Genomic DNA, 15,972 nt, shown 5'->3' on the forward strand with positions numbered 1-15,972 from the left:
ACCTAGCTCTTTCCTGTCTTCAGAGAATTTGCTGCCATTAGCTTCTTTAGGGAAAAAAAAAGAATCATTCCTTATAATAGGGAAAGAATATTGAAGAAAGAGCACTTATGCCCATGAAATAATTACAAAGAAATTCAAGATACTGTGAAAATGCTAAAGGGATACCATTTTCTTCCAATCCAAATGTGCTATATACATCAGGAACAGGAGAAATGGAAGTAGGTGGTAGGGTCCTAAGGAAGCAGAGTTTACTTTGAATATCAAAAGATAAAAAAGCTAACCCATCATAACTGAACTAATAAGAGTTTACTAAGTTCTTCCGGAACTGACTCAGCACATATTTTTACTTTACTTTTTAAATTTTTATTTATTTATTTATTTGGCCATGGCATGCAACAGCTTGATGTGAGATCTCAGTTCCCAGACCAGGGACTGAACCCAGGCTGCAGCATTGGAAGCACTGAGTCCTAAGCACTAGACCACCAGGGAACCCCCTCAGCCCTTATTTTAAGAATCTGGAAATCACAACACCTCTTCGATGCATATTCTATTATTACCTCTATTTCACAGGTGAGGAAAGGAGGTTTAGGACTGTCAGCTTGTCCACTGCCAGTCAGCTTGTAAATGGAGGAAGAGACTTTTGACCTGGGATACTTTGACTCCAGAACCCCTATCACTGACCTCTCCCTTGTATTGTAAGAGAGGTGGCATTTGGTTTCTTTGCTATTCAGATACGTCAGATCAAACAGCCTCCAACATTATATCTTTGTAAAACAAGAGCAACAAGAAAAAAAAAATTGAGATACAATTAGCCTGTAATTAGGGTGTTGTCTTATTCTTCCATGACAGTGTTATGGCGGCTCTGGTATTAATGGGGATTTCATAGTTGCCTTTAATTCATACTAGTCTCAATGACCCTGAGTCAGAAGAATTAATTTTCAAAGATTTGGGAGTTATCTGTACCAGGGATACAATGGTTTTCTACATATACTGATGTAGCAGACATTTTTTTGAGACTCTCCAATGGGCAGGGTGTTTATTATAAAGGAGAGGAGACCTAGGGAGAATGGTAAGGAATGGATCCTGCTCACAAAGACCTTGTAGCCTATTTGGAGAGCAGACCCATAAGGGCATAAATTACTACATAGCATAGTGAATGTCATAATGCAAGTTGCTAGATTTTTTTTTCTGACTTCAGCTTATTGCAGAACTAAAACTAATATCTTTATTTTGGCTCCAACTTGGAATAAATCTTACTTTGCCTCCTGAGACAGTGAAAGCTCTGTTGAGAAACTAATAAGTTCAGCCCAAATTCTCAGCAGTGTGCTTGATGAGAAATAACAAATTTTGAGAAGAAGGAAAGGAGGAAGGCAGTTCAGCTTACTAGAACTTGTTTCAAATATTCAGAGAGAAATGCAGACTCCAGTTATCTAAATAAGCAGGTGGAGACAGTTAAGAAATTAGCATAAGTTAAATAATGAAACATTTATAATTGCACAATTGAATTATTGAAATCCTTGGCATAAACACATTTCTATGTCATATGCTATTTTATTACTGCTAGTAGAAGGAGTCATGTATAATTTAAAGAGATACTTAGAATATCAATTATCATCAAATATATATATGAATAATAAAAAATAGACAAGGGTATTTTTAAAGCTATAAATTTCAGCATCACTGTATGTCTAGAGTAATATGACATTTTGGAATGAGGTTTCAGAAGTGCCAATATATTTATATACTTTGAATTTTTATAGAGTGGAATGTCTTGGTCATATTTAGGGTTTTGATACAATATTCAGTATTCTTGCAAACTACAGATAAAGTAAATGACTGTTCAAATATTTGACAAGGGATTTATAAAGAAAAATATGAATGATATAAAAACCAGAATATACCATAATGAAAAGGTACAGCAAATACTTTCTGTTTTACACACTCATATTTCTCAATTTCTATAACTATCTTCCAAGGTATTATGCAATATTGGGAGACAGATGAATTGATAAGGCATAGTAAAAGGGATTTTCATTATTGGCATCACTAGCAGAGCAGGCAAATCCGGGATCAGAGCAAAGAAGTCATAAACTTCTTTAGCTTGTTCCACAGGCTTCCATTTGCAGCCTGATCCATGGTTTGTAGGTAAGCCTCATTCAGCCTGTAGCTTCTCTCTAATTATGGGGGGCAGAGTAGCCAGTGGCACATGTTCTCTTTGAACTCTGAGGGCTTTTGATTTTGACTATGGCTCTGCCTTTTACTAGCTTTGAGAAGTTTTGTCCTTTTATAAAATGTGAAAAATGATAAACATTTCATATCACGGTTGTATAGATTAAATTTTTTGGTATAGGGTATCACATAATTTCCCCTCTATTTTACCAATTACTCAAGTCCCCAACTAGCAGTCTTTGGTCCCTTATCTTATGTAATCCATTGCAAAATCTAGTTAATATTGCCTCCAGAACAAATCTTGAATCTGTTCACTTTCCTCCATCTTCCCTGACAACCTGTAGAGTAAGAATTATTAACATTGGAAGCCAGGGTCTGTGACATAATTTGCAGAGCCCTGTATAAAATGAAAGTGGTGAGTCTTTTGTCCAAAATGTGTGGAAAGTGTGACATTAAAGATACTAAAGTATAGAGCTTTTCCCTTTCTTACTAGTCTCTCTTTTTTCCTGCTGTGGTGTTAATTTTCTATCTTATGTCTTTCTAGTAATGAAAAATTAAAATGTTAAATTATTAGCATAAATTTTGCCATTTCTTTATATTGTACAGTGCCAGTTTTAAAGGCAAGTATAAGAGCATTTAACTCATCTGCAGAATCACCAAAATGACACAATTAGAATTCTATAGCTTGTGCATGCATATGTATTTTGTTCTTACTAGAAACACACAAAACTAACTGAATTACTTTTACTTCATTTCTAAATTAATTCTGAATAAGAAAGAAGAGAAAGAAAAAGGAAACAATGGCTATCCTTTTCCTTTCATTGTTCTTCAAGATCATTGTTTTAAATATGTTGTTATCTAATACAGAAGAATAACAGGAGTAGGAAAGGGTATATATAAGGTCCCTTGGTCATGCCTTTTGCTCAGAATGACACTCACTTCCTTCTGCATTGGAAACACCTTAAATGGAAGGAAAGATTACTTGAGGCTCTCAGACCCTGCTCATTCAATTGTAGATGGAATATAGCTGAGTTATTTTCTAGTCATTTTGAGTCTCACTGAAACTTGACAGGTCATGGATCTACCAGAGCTCTGTACTCATTGGATTGGGCAAATCCTGTGTGTCAATTGGTCAGCAAGGGATGTGAGTCATTACTGGGCATATTTTGTCTACTTAGAGGTATGCTGTATTGTCTCAATAGACTTCACTCCCAGGTCACACATTCAAAGCTAAAATTATTGGAGTTTCCGTCATGGCGCAGTGGAAGCAAATCCAACTAGGAACCATTAGGTTGCAGGTTTGATCCCTGGCCTCACTCAGTGGGTTAAGGATCTGGCATTGCCGTGATCTGTGGTGTAGGTTGCAGAGGCGGCTCAGATCTGGCTTTGCTGTGGCTCTGGCCTAGGCTGGCGGCAACAGCTCTGATTAGACCCCTAGCCGCTGATTAGACCTCCATATGCCCTTTTATGGAGAAGAAAGACCTAAAGACAAAAGTAAATAAATAATAAATAAATATTGAGAATTCTAGGACATTGACAGCAGAGCAATGAATCCAGTGCGGCTTCCTTCTGAGTATGGGTGGGGACATTTGAGATGGCAGTAGTCATAAGCCCATAAAGCTGTCCCTGTTATCACTGGATAATTCTTTTGGTGGGGGTTGTTCTGTGTGTTACAGGATGTTTACTGCATCCTTGAACTCTACCCATGAGAGGTTAGTAGCAACCTTCCCCTTCCTATCAAAAATATCTTCAGTCATTCCAAATGTCCCCTAGGGGAAAATACTTCTCTCTCTCATGGAAAACCACTGCTCAGACCACACCAGGTTGCTTCCTTGTTCTACAGCCTGACCACCTAACCACTTCCCTGGCTCCCATGACCCCACATTTCATCCTCTCCATGCCAGAGTGATCTTTAAAAGACCTTGTCATTTGTAGTCTTCTTAATGATGGCCATTTTGACATGTGATTTGGTACCTCATTGTAGTTTTAATTTGCATTTCTCTAATAATTAGCAATGTTGAGCATCTTTTCATGCGCCTATTGACCATCCATATGTCTTCTTTGGAAAAATGTCTGTTTAGGTCTTCTGCCCATTTTTCAATTGTATTGTTTATTTTTTGTTGTTGTTGAGTCATATGAGTTGTTTATATATTTTGCATTGTTTGCAAAGATATTCTCCCATTATGTGGGTTGCCTTTTCCTTTTTTAAAATAGTTTCCTTTGCTGTGTAAAAGCTTTTGAGTTTAATTAAGTCCAATTGGTTTATTTTTGTTTTTATTGTCATTACTCTAGAAGGTGGATCAAGAGGTTGTGGAGAAATCTCCCATCACTGTTGGTGGGAATATAAATTGGTACAACCACTTTGGAGAATAGTACAGAGATTCCTCAGAAAACTAAATATAGAACTACCATATGATCCAGTATTCCCACTTCTGGGCATATGTATAGATAAAACTACAATTCAAAAAGATACATGCAACCCTGTGTTAATAGCAGCACTGTTCACAATAGCCAAGACATGTAAACAACCTAACTATCCATTGACAAATGAATAGATTAAGGAGATGTAGTAAATATATGCAATGGAATACCATTCAGCCATAAAAGAACAAAATAATGTTATTTGCAGCAACATGGGTGATACTAGAGATTCTCATACTAAGTGAAATAAGTCAGAAAGAGAAAGAAAAATGTCATATGATATCACATATGTGGAATCTAAAATATGGCACAAATGAACATATCTACAAAACACGAATAGACTCTCAGACATAGAGAACAGATTTGTGGTTGCCAAGGGGGAGGCAGGAGGAAATGGAATGGACTGTGTGTTTATAATTAGCAGATGCAAACTATTATATTTAGAATCAATAAGCACTTAGGTCCTACTGTATAGCATAGGGAACCATATCCAATCTCTTGTGATAGAACATGATGCAAGATAGTAGGAGGAAAAGAATGTGTGTGTGTGTATATATATATATATATGTAAAGTATGACTGGGACACTTTGCTGTACAGCAGAAATTGACTCAACAGTGTAAATCATCTGTACTTTAATAAAAATTAAATTAGGAGTTCCCATCGTGGCTCAGTGGAAATGAATCTTGCTAGCATCCGTGAGGACGCAGGTTCAATTCCTGGCCTTGCCCAGTGGGTTAAGGTTCCAGTGTTGCTGTGAGCTGTGGGTAGGTCACAGATGCAGCTCTAATCCCGCATTGCTGTGGCTGTGGCATAGGCTGGTGGCTGCAGCTCCAATTCCCTATCCTGGGAACCTCCATATGCTGCAAATGTGGCCCTAAAAAGAAAAAAAAATTAAAAAAAAGAACTTGTCATTCTTCTGCCTAAGCACACCAGTGTGCACCATTCCCCCCAACCCTCCCCTCACGTAGAAGTACGCATACAAACACAACCATCCCCACATCTTTAGTAAAAATCTAAACTTCTCACCCTGGCTGTAAAAGTCCTTTGCAATATTCTCCCTGGCTACCTTTCCTTCTTTCTGCTCTTCTACTTTTATTTTATCTGCTGCACTCAGCCCTATTGACTTTCATGAAATTTCTCAACATGCCAAACTTGTCCATACATCATGACTTTTGTAGCAGCTTAGGCTTACGCCAGAATCCTCTCTTCTTATTTCTGTGTAGCTGATTTCTTATATGTTCCAGAATTTAAAAATGTATTTCCTGTGCATCTCTTTTCCCCATTACTTTTTTTCCTTGCTTAATTATTTATGTGGCAGTGCTCCATCTTCCTTCCCCACTGAAATATAAGTTCCATAAGGACAGAGATCTAAGTAGTTGTTGTTTTTCTTCATACCCCCTCAGTGCATTGAACATTGAGTTCGCTGTATAGAGCAAACACTCAGGAAATAGTTGTTGTATGTCTGTGGAATGAGAGTTACTACTAGTTTTTGGAAACATGGAGAACGCGAAGGTCATAATTTCTCTTTGCTGTTCTCCCACTACATAATTGTTAGAGATCCATCACTTTGAAATTTGAACACAGGATGTTCTAGAATCCCTTTCTATTCAACAGACCATGAAGCCACTCTACTGTGTCCCCAGTATTAAATTCAACATTGCCTACATTACTGGAAACTCAGCTAATATTTGGGTCATTAGAGACATTTTTCTTGTTATTCTGGCAAAGAAAGGATAATAGACAGAGAACCAGAAAATTCAGCATCAAATTCTAGGCTTTGCCACTTACTAGCCATTTCCATTAGGACCAGCTCCCTCCCTCTCTGGCATTCACCACTTCATCTTGAAACATGGGCTAAGTCTTTAAAATTCTGAAAGTTCTAAAATTTTGTATCATTTAAAAATTTTATAAAGGCTGTTTCAGAGTGATACAATTTACACAACTGCCAGAAACATGCTCTGATTGGTAAATAATAGAAAATATTCTCTAGTAATGTATTTGTTTTCTAAAATCCACTGGGGTTGGTACATACGTGTCTTTAAAATTGAACCTTTGGGAAATGTGTATCCCAAATTAAAATATTAATTAAAATACATCAGACATGTTAGAGTAAAAGCAAATTAATCAACTTGAAAAATCATCTCCTTTTTAATGACCACATCGTTAAGAAAGGCTATTTGGAAAGGACAAGTCTTGCTAAAGTAAACTCTGAAAACTAGACAAATAAAACCTTATCTCTGCTATAGTTTTCCAGTTTCTGTGTGTGTGGAAGGGAAGGGGAGCTTATATACAAACGGATTCCTTCAACCCTTAATGAAGACAAGATGTAGTGCTTGCCCTTGGCAAAATTGTGGTTGACCATTCATCTTGGTGACATTCTGTCAATTCTCCATCACCCCAATCTACCTTCCATTCACCCACCATCAATTTCTGCTTTTCCACCGAGGGAAAAGATTTGTAATTGTCAGAAGCCAAGCAGCCTCTTCAAGGTGCTGCTGGGCCATAGCTATCATTGTAAGTAGGAGCTGAAGAGAAGGACAGAAGGTGGTGACTGGCATTATTTGGCAGTTTGCCCTTCTGGTCATCTCACTCTCCTCTACCCTCACTTAATTGTGCACCTTGTTCTGTTCTGTTATCAGCATCCTGCTGGGATGATGGGTATGAAAACCTTGTAGATAATCAACTACACTCCAATAGATTTAAAAAACAAAGCCAAACCTTGTAGAGGACCTCTGTTGAGTCCTCACAAACACTTGTGATTATCCATTGCCATCTCCTTCCTCTCTGCCTCCTTGGTCGTTGATGTAACTGCCTGTGGGTTATTGATAGGGCCAGTGGTACCCCCTTCCACCCAGTTGCTGTGCTTTTGCTGTGCTTTCTATTCTCTGGGGTTCTCAGATATTTGTCACATTAGATTCACGACTTCAGAGTTGGACAGCATTTTCTAGTTCATTTTTCCAAAGTTTTACACACTGCAGAAATGCTCTCTATTATATCCAAAAGATAATCTATCTTACAGTTTCTGCTTGAACCACATTCAATGATAAGGAACTCAGTTTTTTAGGCACTTCATTTTACTCTTAGACACATCTAATTGGTAGAAAATAGCTTCTGATTTGACTCATACTAAACTCTGACTTCTTCTCACTGATCTCAGTTATTTCCCATTTGAAACAACACAGAATAAAATTACTTTTTTTCCCCTAAGTGTCAGGTTAGCTATCACATTCTCTTAAATCAAGGGTTCAAAACTTGTGTCGTGCTGCCTGAATGAAATTCATAATTATACTTCGTGTAGCTTATACAATGATGTCCCTATTCTGTTTTAAATTTTAATTGACATATTTTTATGTAGCTATCATTTTATAATGCTTAATATGTCAGTCATTTTTTAAATGCTCTAGAAATTTTAACTCATACTGGCCCCTTAGAGTTCTATTATTCTATTATTATCTCCTTTTTAATAATGAGAAACCTGCGACTCAGAGTGCAAGCTCATGGTGAAGGTGGGGTTTAAACCCAGGCACACTAGTTTTAGAGACCGTGCTCTTCTTGACAGGATGCTGGATGCACCCTTGAAAATATTAACATTTTATGGGGTAATCTGAAATTATGCTTCTCCTTGAAATGTGATGTGTTTTTGTTATACTGACCTCACAGTCTCATAAGGTAAAAAAATCACATGAAGTGAGGTCCTGCGTCAACATTTAGATGAGGAAATGGGATGTTCAATTTGCCTTGATTTTAATCTGTTTTTCTGTATTCCCTACCCTACTTGTTGATACCTCTAACCTATTTTCTGTATTTATGACATTAGAGCCAATTTTGTATTTTCTGTGTTTATTTATTATATAAAATTATGTATATAAACACACATATATATGTATGTATGTGTGTGTGTGTGTGTGTGTGTGTATATTTTTTCAACTATTTTTCATGGGTTCAGAGTTCCAAATTCTTGGATGAAAGGAAACAGAAAACTTAGTATAGAAAAAGATTGGTTTTAGGAAGCCTACTTGTACTTTCTTCTTGTTGGCTTATATGAGGGGTCTTTATAAATATTATTTAAAATTTTTTCTATTGAAGTATACTTGATTTATGATGTATTCATTTCTGCTGTATAGCAAAGTGATTCAGTTATACATATGCATACATTCTTTTTCATATTCTTTTCCATTATGGTTTATTACAGGGTATTGAATATAGTTCCCTGTGCTGTACAGTAGAACTTTGTTGTTTATCCATTCTATACAGAATAGTTTGCATCTGCTAATCCCAAACTCCCAGTCCCATCCCTCCCCCACCTCCCACTCCCTTGGCAAACACAGGTCTGTTCTCTGTGTCTGTGAGTCTGTTTCTGTTTCACAGAGTTCATTTGTGTCATTATACGAGGTATCTTAGGGAGAAAAAAATGTCGATCTGATAATAAAACAATTTGCAAAGGTTATGGCATATGAAATAATTTGAGGCCATGTAGAATTAAAAATTTTTGGATGCTTATTTATTTATTTATTTATTTATTTATTTATTTACTTACTTAGGTTTTTAGGGCCGCACCCATGGCATATGGAAGTTCCCAGGCTACAGGTCGAATCAGAGCTACAGCTGCCAGCCTACATGGCAATGCAGGATCCAAGCAGTGTCTGCGAGCTACACCACAGCTATGGCAACACCAGATCCTTAACCCACTGAGTGAGGCCAGGCATCGAACCCACAATCTCATCGTTACTAGTTGGATCTGTTTCCACTGCTCCACAATGGGAAGTCCTGAATGCATTTTGATGATGTGAATGAATCTATATCCTGTGGGTAACATGACAGTGTGAATATGACAAAGATTACTGGCTAGACTTTCCATTCCAGACAGGAGCTAGTGCATGGTTTTACTCCCCTGAATGAATGTCTTTATCACAGAGAAGAGAGGAAGAAAGAGCAAAGACTGCCTTTAAAAACATTAGATGACGAAATGACTAAGTCACATGTAAAATCTACCAATAGAACATTACGTATGACTCTATCTACAAGATAACAGTGAACTAAAGGGAAGGAAGATCAGAAATTTCCACGTTTAAATATAGACAACTTTCAGAATAATGCATTATATAGCCCACAACTTTACCCTTAAGAACTTATAGTTTTCTTTAAATAATTCTAGGGAAAAAAACCTGGATACTTATATACCATGAATTTTTGTGTAAAACTTGCTTTCATGCATCCTTTTTTCTTTGATTCATACAATAAATAATAATTTCCTACTTGAAGGCTTATTGTATGAATCAAAGAAAGAAGAATGCATGAAAGCAAGTTTGTATCACCAAAATCCTCATATTGTTTTGTGGGTTTTGCTTTACCCTCTTTTTAAAAACTCATTTCCTTATAACCACAGTATTATTATACATGAAAAGCATCCCAAGTAACTGAATTCAGGCTCATGGGTAGTCTTCTAGATCTAGGTTTACTTTTGCTTTCCCTGAACTTCTTGATGAAATTACACACCTCATTTTTCAAACCTCTTTGGTTCTAAGTCTTTGATTCATTTTTTTCACTACCCCATACAAATGAATTCTGCATTTGAGCTATTTGCACTGGATCCCCCATGCCCATTATTCACATCAGACATTAAACCCATAAAAGCCACAAACTTTTCCTAGCATCCCTTGGCTTAAGGCCCAAAGTCCAAAGTCTCAGTCCCAGTTTAACAAGGTGAAGATTAGACAGTATAAAAGAAAGTTAAATAGAATAAGTGACTGAGCCCAGATCAGTAGTGTAATAGCCCATTTACAATAATAGTTTCAGCACTTAAGTTTGTCTACAAAGTAAGAGAAAAACTGAAAACCATGGTGGCTTCAACACGAGGGAAATATCCAGAGATTATTTGTTCAAGGATAGCTGGGCACAGGGATAAGAGCTGGGCTCCTTCTACCTTATAGTTCCACCCTCCCCCCCCCCCCCCCCGCCATCTGTCCATCCCCAAGGTTACCTCAGGGTCTGAAAGGGCCACTAGAGCTCCAGTCATTTCACTTGAACTTTCAGCTCATAGAATGAAGAAAAGGATCAAGAAGGCGAGTCCCGTCCTCTTAAGAGCACTTCTGAAGTTCTGCAGTCATATTGAGTTTGAATCCTGGCTCCTTCAGTTCTGTGTCCTGGGATGAGTCATTTAACCTTTGTGAGCCATGCATTCCACATCTCTACAATCAGGATATGAATTTACTGACGTAAAGGAAGTTTTGTAACATTTAACTTAAGTCAATCAACTTAGGGTATATAGAATTACCTTTGCTTGACCCAGAAAATTATCACCATTATCATCATAATTAACAAAATCGCTATCATTATAATTATGATTATCATTAGTTGGTTAGTTGTAAAATTTCTTTAAACACCAGAGTTTTGCTATTGTCATCTATGTTCTTTGCATGCTACTTAATATGTATTTAAGAATTACAATACTTTAAGTACCTGCTAACAAGTTTATCAGATTCATTCTTTGAATGAATATTTGATTTTAATGATTAATTTGTGTCTTTCCCTCCTCCTTTTTTTCTTTCCTTTTCTTTTTTTTTTTCTTTTGTCAGTGCCCCTGACACGCAGATGTTCCTGGGCCAGGGATTGAACCTGAGCCACAGCAGTAACAATGCCAAATCCTTAACTGCTAGGCCACCAGGGAATTCCCTCTCCTCCATTGTATATATTCCCAAGTATTTTTGTCTTAACTATCTCCCTAACTCTATTTGCTTATGTGTATCACTGACCCAGAGTGAACATTGAAGGAGAAAAGATTACAACTCCAGTCTCTACTTGACTTTATTGAATGATCTTTAAAGAGAAGGCAACTCCATCCCCTCCTTACTTGTGCTTAGATGAGGAAAGAAAATGAAAATGACATTGCTAAGAATCTTTAAGGACAAGGAAAAAAACATGAAAAATCTTTCATAAAGTAATCAATAAAACTTCAGAATAGGAAACAACGTCAAGATGATTTTTAAATGATTTAGGCAGACATTTGCCAGGTGGGGAAAATGACACTCAAATTAATTGATAAACTGGATCCACGTAAGAGAAGTGACTCATCTATTTGCAGATAGAATCAAAAAAATCCATTGTATACCCAGTCTCTTAAAGACAAAATAGACTTGGTCAATTTGTCCTTCATTTATATCATATACACCTAGTAGTTCCATGTGGAAGGAACAGGATTTACCAGGAAAGTGTGTGATTCTCTTTCTTAGGAGTTAGTGACAGTTTGGCAAATAATATTCTTGTCTAGAGTACTGAATTATTTATGTCCTTTGGGTTTGGAAGATGATTCAAATAGTAGATGACTTTATAGGTAAATTATTTTATCATTTTTCCCTACATTTGTTTCTTTCCCTACTTCTTCTCTGACCATTAAAACAAATATTTATTGACCACCTAATCACAGTACAGACAGAGCATATGTGCTAAATGTTTTATAAGATAGAGTTCCTGCCCTCAAGGAATTTACTATTTAGCAGTGATTAATGGTTTTGTTATTTCACTAGCTTTTTGCTCAATAAATTCTCTGCTCTTATTACTGTTCTTATTATTATCATAGCATGGATTTCCTCCTTCCCCTTTAGCACTCCATTATAAACATATCTGACCAATTTATCTAAACTCTTAAAAAATATTTAACCAACATTTTCCAAGGAATATTAAGAATGGAAAAGAATAAAAATTGATGTCATTATATTTGCAATGTAACTTTTTCTCTCAGTAAAAAAAAATTAGTTTGCATAACTCTCAAATAATTTCAAGGTGCAAATGGGAAAACTGCAATTGTAGTGAGAAAAAGAAATCAAACATAACTCCAAATATTGTAACTCACAGCTCAGTGGGAGTGGATGGGTGGGAGGATGTCTTTATAAGAACTGAAATTTTTGACAGGAAAAAAAAAAACAAACAGAAAATGTAGTTCAGAGTTTATTTAAGAGGGTAAAGAACTCAAGAGAAGTTTTAAATAATTTTGCATAAAACATGGATTATCTGATGAAGCCTTTCCTTTGGCAAAAGGTTCCTCATGCTGTCTCTGTTTCTCTCCTGGCTTTAAGCTGCTGGGATCTTTTGAATTAGGAAGAGACCATTTTCAGTAACTTAGAAAATTTAGCACAAATAAAGACAAAAATGATTGTGTATAATAGGATTTCAGGATTTTAGCAACCCCAGTTTAGATGACAAATGCCATTGCATAAAGTATTTTATGACATAGAATATAGGAGATTATGCTTGTTCCCTAAGGAGCTTTTTCACCCCCATTTTACCTGCTTTTAGGATCTGTACTGAAGGACTGAAGTAGTTGAAGCTGTGAAATTTGATTCCTCTCAAACACTATGGGAAAAATGTCCAATAAATCTGCATAAAAGACATCCACAACATAAAGTTGAGGAGCTTAGCTTCCTTGTTAATCATAGCTTTGTGCTGTTTGCAAAACAACCACTGAATTTGGCCCAAGACAAAATAAAGAATATTGCCTCATTAACAAATTTGGCAGTGCTATAGTGACAGTAATCACATTTTAATTCTATTTTCATATTCAAGACTTCAAAGAAGCTTAAAAAATATTCATTAACAGAGCAGGTTGCAGCATGCCAAGGAGCTGCATCAGCACTGTCATATATAATTTTGTGAGCATTATCTGAGGGCAGAGTTTAGTTTTAATGGCAGGAAATACACACACACACACAATATGCTAGATAAGATTAATGAAAATGTTCTCTTAAAAATAAATGAGTTTCTCAATGAAAAGGAAAAAAAATCCTACAGTGAAATTTGTTGTTTAGATTTTAAGGGCTATGGTCAGTCATTAATGAGCAATATTATTTAAAGAAGTTTCCAAAGACTGAATTTTTGCTAAATACAATTATATGAGATAGCAGGAAAATATAGCAAATGTGTCAAGTTTTTTTCTCTTTTAAAAAAAAATTAATTGGTGTATAGTTGACTTACAGTGTTGTATTAGTTTCAGGTGTACAGCAAAGTGAATCATTTATACATATACCCATTCATTTCTCTCATACAGGTTTCCCATACAGATTTCCCTGTGTTATACAGTAGGTCCTTGTTGAATATCTATTTTATATACAATAGTGTGTATATGTTATTCCTATCCTAATTTATGCATTCCTTCCATAGTTGCTCCTGTGATGGCCATGAGTTTGATTTTGAAATCTGTGCATTTGTTTGTATTTCATAAATAAGTATTTTTGTATCATTTTTATTAGATTCCACATATAAGTTATATCATATCATATATATCTTTCTCTGTCTGACTTACTTTACTTAGGATGATAGTCTCTAGGTCCATCCATGTTGTTGCAGATGACGTTCTTTCGTTCCTATTTGTGGCTGAGTAATATTCCATTGTATATATGTACCATATCTTTTTTTATCCACTCCTCTGTCAATGCAAATGTTATAGAATTGGAGGTTTTCGTATTGAAATGGTATGAAAATGAGAAAACCAGCAACTCTGGTTTCTCAAAGAAGATTTTGGCAAAGGACGAAACTGGAGGAAAAACTCACACTAATAGCTCTCTGAAAGTCATTCCTTGCTCTTTGTTATGACGTTGATGTGACTGAAGTTCTGACACAGGTTTTTTTATTTAGTACACCTTTGTTTTAATGCACATTTGATTATTTGTTATAAATGGAGCCACTATTACCTGTAAGATTTGTAGATGGTTTATTTATCTATACTTATAAATATCCTATAAAACAATTTATTTTGACTTTGAAATCAAATAAGAAACCTTAATATGCAGGAAGAAGAGGAGTGGCCCATTATGCCACTGATGATGGGTAATTGCCTTACGTATCTGGCACCTGACTGAAGTAATGAGAGAAATTAAGGTCCCTTTTCTCCTACATCTGGTAGATATCTTGTCTGCATTTTCTAGAAAGAAGCTTATGATTCTTCACATGGCACTTGATTTCCAAAAAGATCATGATCCTTTTGTACGTTTGCTCTAATTAATTGTGTTGAACTTGCTATGAGCCATTTGGACAGGTTATCTATCCATCTACCTATCATCTATCTACCTATCTATTTAAGAATCAGTAGGTTCGATTAATGAAGCAAACTTAATAATGGATAAGGAGTAACTGAATGACACAGGCTATGGCAAAATTAAATTATAAAGATTACAAAACCAGTCCTTTTGTCACTGGATATTATATCACAGTTTGTCCAGGGAATTTTTTTTTCTTCAGAAAAACTCAGAGAGGTACCAGAGTGCCTCCATATCACCTTGATAAGTCCATGGCACATGTGTTAATAACAAATAAGTTGAGTTGCTTTATATAAATGCAAAGATTGGACCACCAAGATAGAGCATGGTATCCAAAAGCTGTATCAGGCTTGTGGCCCATTCTTCACCTGCAACAAGTTTGTGTTTATATAAATGTTTGTTTTTAAAATGTTGTTTGCTTTTTTTTCCATACAACTTTTGGAGTCATTTAGAAATAATGCGAATAATGAAATAAAATAAAATTAAAAGGAATATATCTAAAAATCAAGATTAGGAAAATATTAATTATAGTAAAAAGGTCAGTGGAAGAAAGGAAAATATATAAAACTTACCCAAGAATGTCACATCCATACAATTGCTAGAGTTTACTCTCCTAATGGATATTTTGAGAAGAGTGAGTCAACCCAAGTTTTCTCCTCAAGTATAGAAAAGGGAAATAGCTATTGCTCCAGTTAATAAAAGTTTATCTGTGCTGTTTAATTCTAAAATGCTAAATTTCATTGTTAAATCACACTTCGAGGCAAGGAAGGAAACTTCTTACCTTGGAAACTGTACGTAAAATATATATATATTTTTTTTAAAAAAAATTAGATGCCAAATTCATAAAAAAATTAGATGCCAAATTCAGAAGTATACCATTACTTACTTTAGATTTAAGACAAAGTATATTGGGTTCTGGTTAAGTGTACATTTCCTAACATCTCAGGTTCATCCCCTGTTTGAAGGCTAGGTGAGGAGCAACAACACATTGTCTGGGGTTGCAGGAGCCTGATTTTTTTCCCGAGGGTCAGGTGATACAGAGACAGACAAGTATCCAAGAGCTTGTGTTTGTATTTCCTATAGGTTTCTTTCACAGTACCCCATACAGTGCACATAGGATGGTAGGGGCTCAAAAAGTATTGGTTGATTGATTAACACAGTTTCTCTCCTGTAGCATGCATAATTTCCAATATAAATCAGTAGGGTAGAATACCAAGAAAAGATGTCACTCTTCCCCTGAGCAGCTAGACTTTCATTTTCAGTGAACTAGGAGTAAATACAAATAAACACATCGTTTAATTGTTGAAGCACCCCCATTTGAATTCATTTGGCCATGCCTGGCTCATTTTACC

At 35.9% G+C, this 15,972-nt stretch overlaps 1 protein-coding gene and 1 long non-coding RNA gene across 4 annotated transcripts in view; one reads left to right on the plus strand and one right to left on the minus strand.

Annotated features, from left to right (window-relative positions):
- Nucleotides 1-10,758, minus strand: part of LOC146395790 (uncharacterized) — a 60,887-nt gene extending 50,129 nt beyond the window's left edge. The window contains exon 1 of one of the 2 annotated variants that reach the window (XR_014830613.1): nt 10,573-10,748. This is a non-coding gene — a long non-coding RNA (uncharacterized LOC146395790). Of the gene's footprint in view, nt 1-10,572 lie in introns of both variants that reach the window. The other variant, XR_014830611.1, reaches the window with a different exon arrangement.
- Nucleotides 1-15,972, plus strand: part of DPP10 (dipeptidyl peptidase like 10) — a 1,405,335-nt gene that overhangs the window by 504,023 nt on the left and 885,340 nt on the right. The window lies entirely within an intron of this gene.

The sequence above is a fragment of the Sus scrofa genome, chromosome 15, assembly GCF_054392235.1.
Source record: "Sus scrofa isolate SSC_HxYL_T2T_F1_AM1 chromosome 15, Sscrofa_HxYL_maternal_Yorkshire_Landrace_v2.0, whole genome shotgun sequence".
Taxonomy (NCBI): Eukaryota; Metazoa; Chordata; class Mammalia; order Artiodactyla; family Suidae; genus Sus; species Sus scrofa.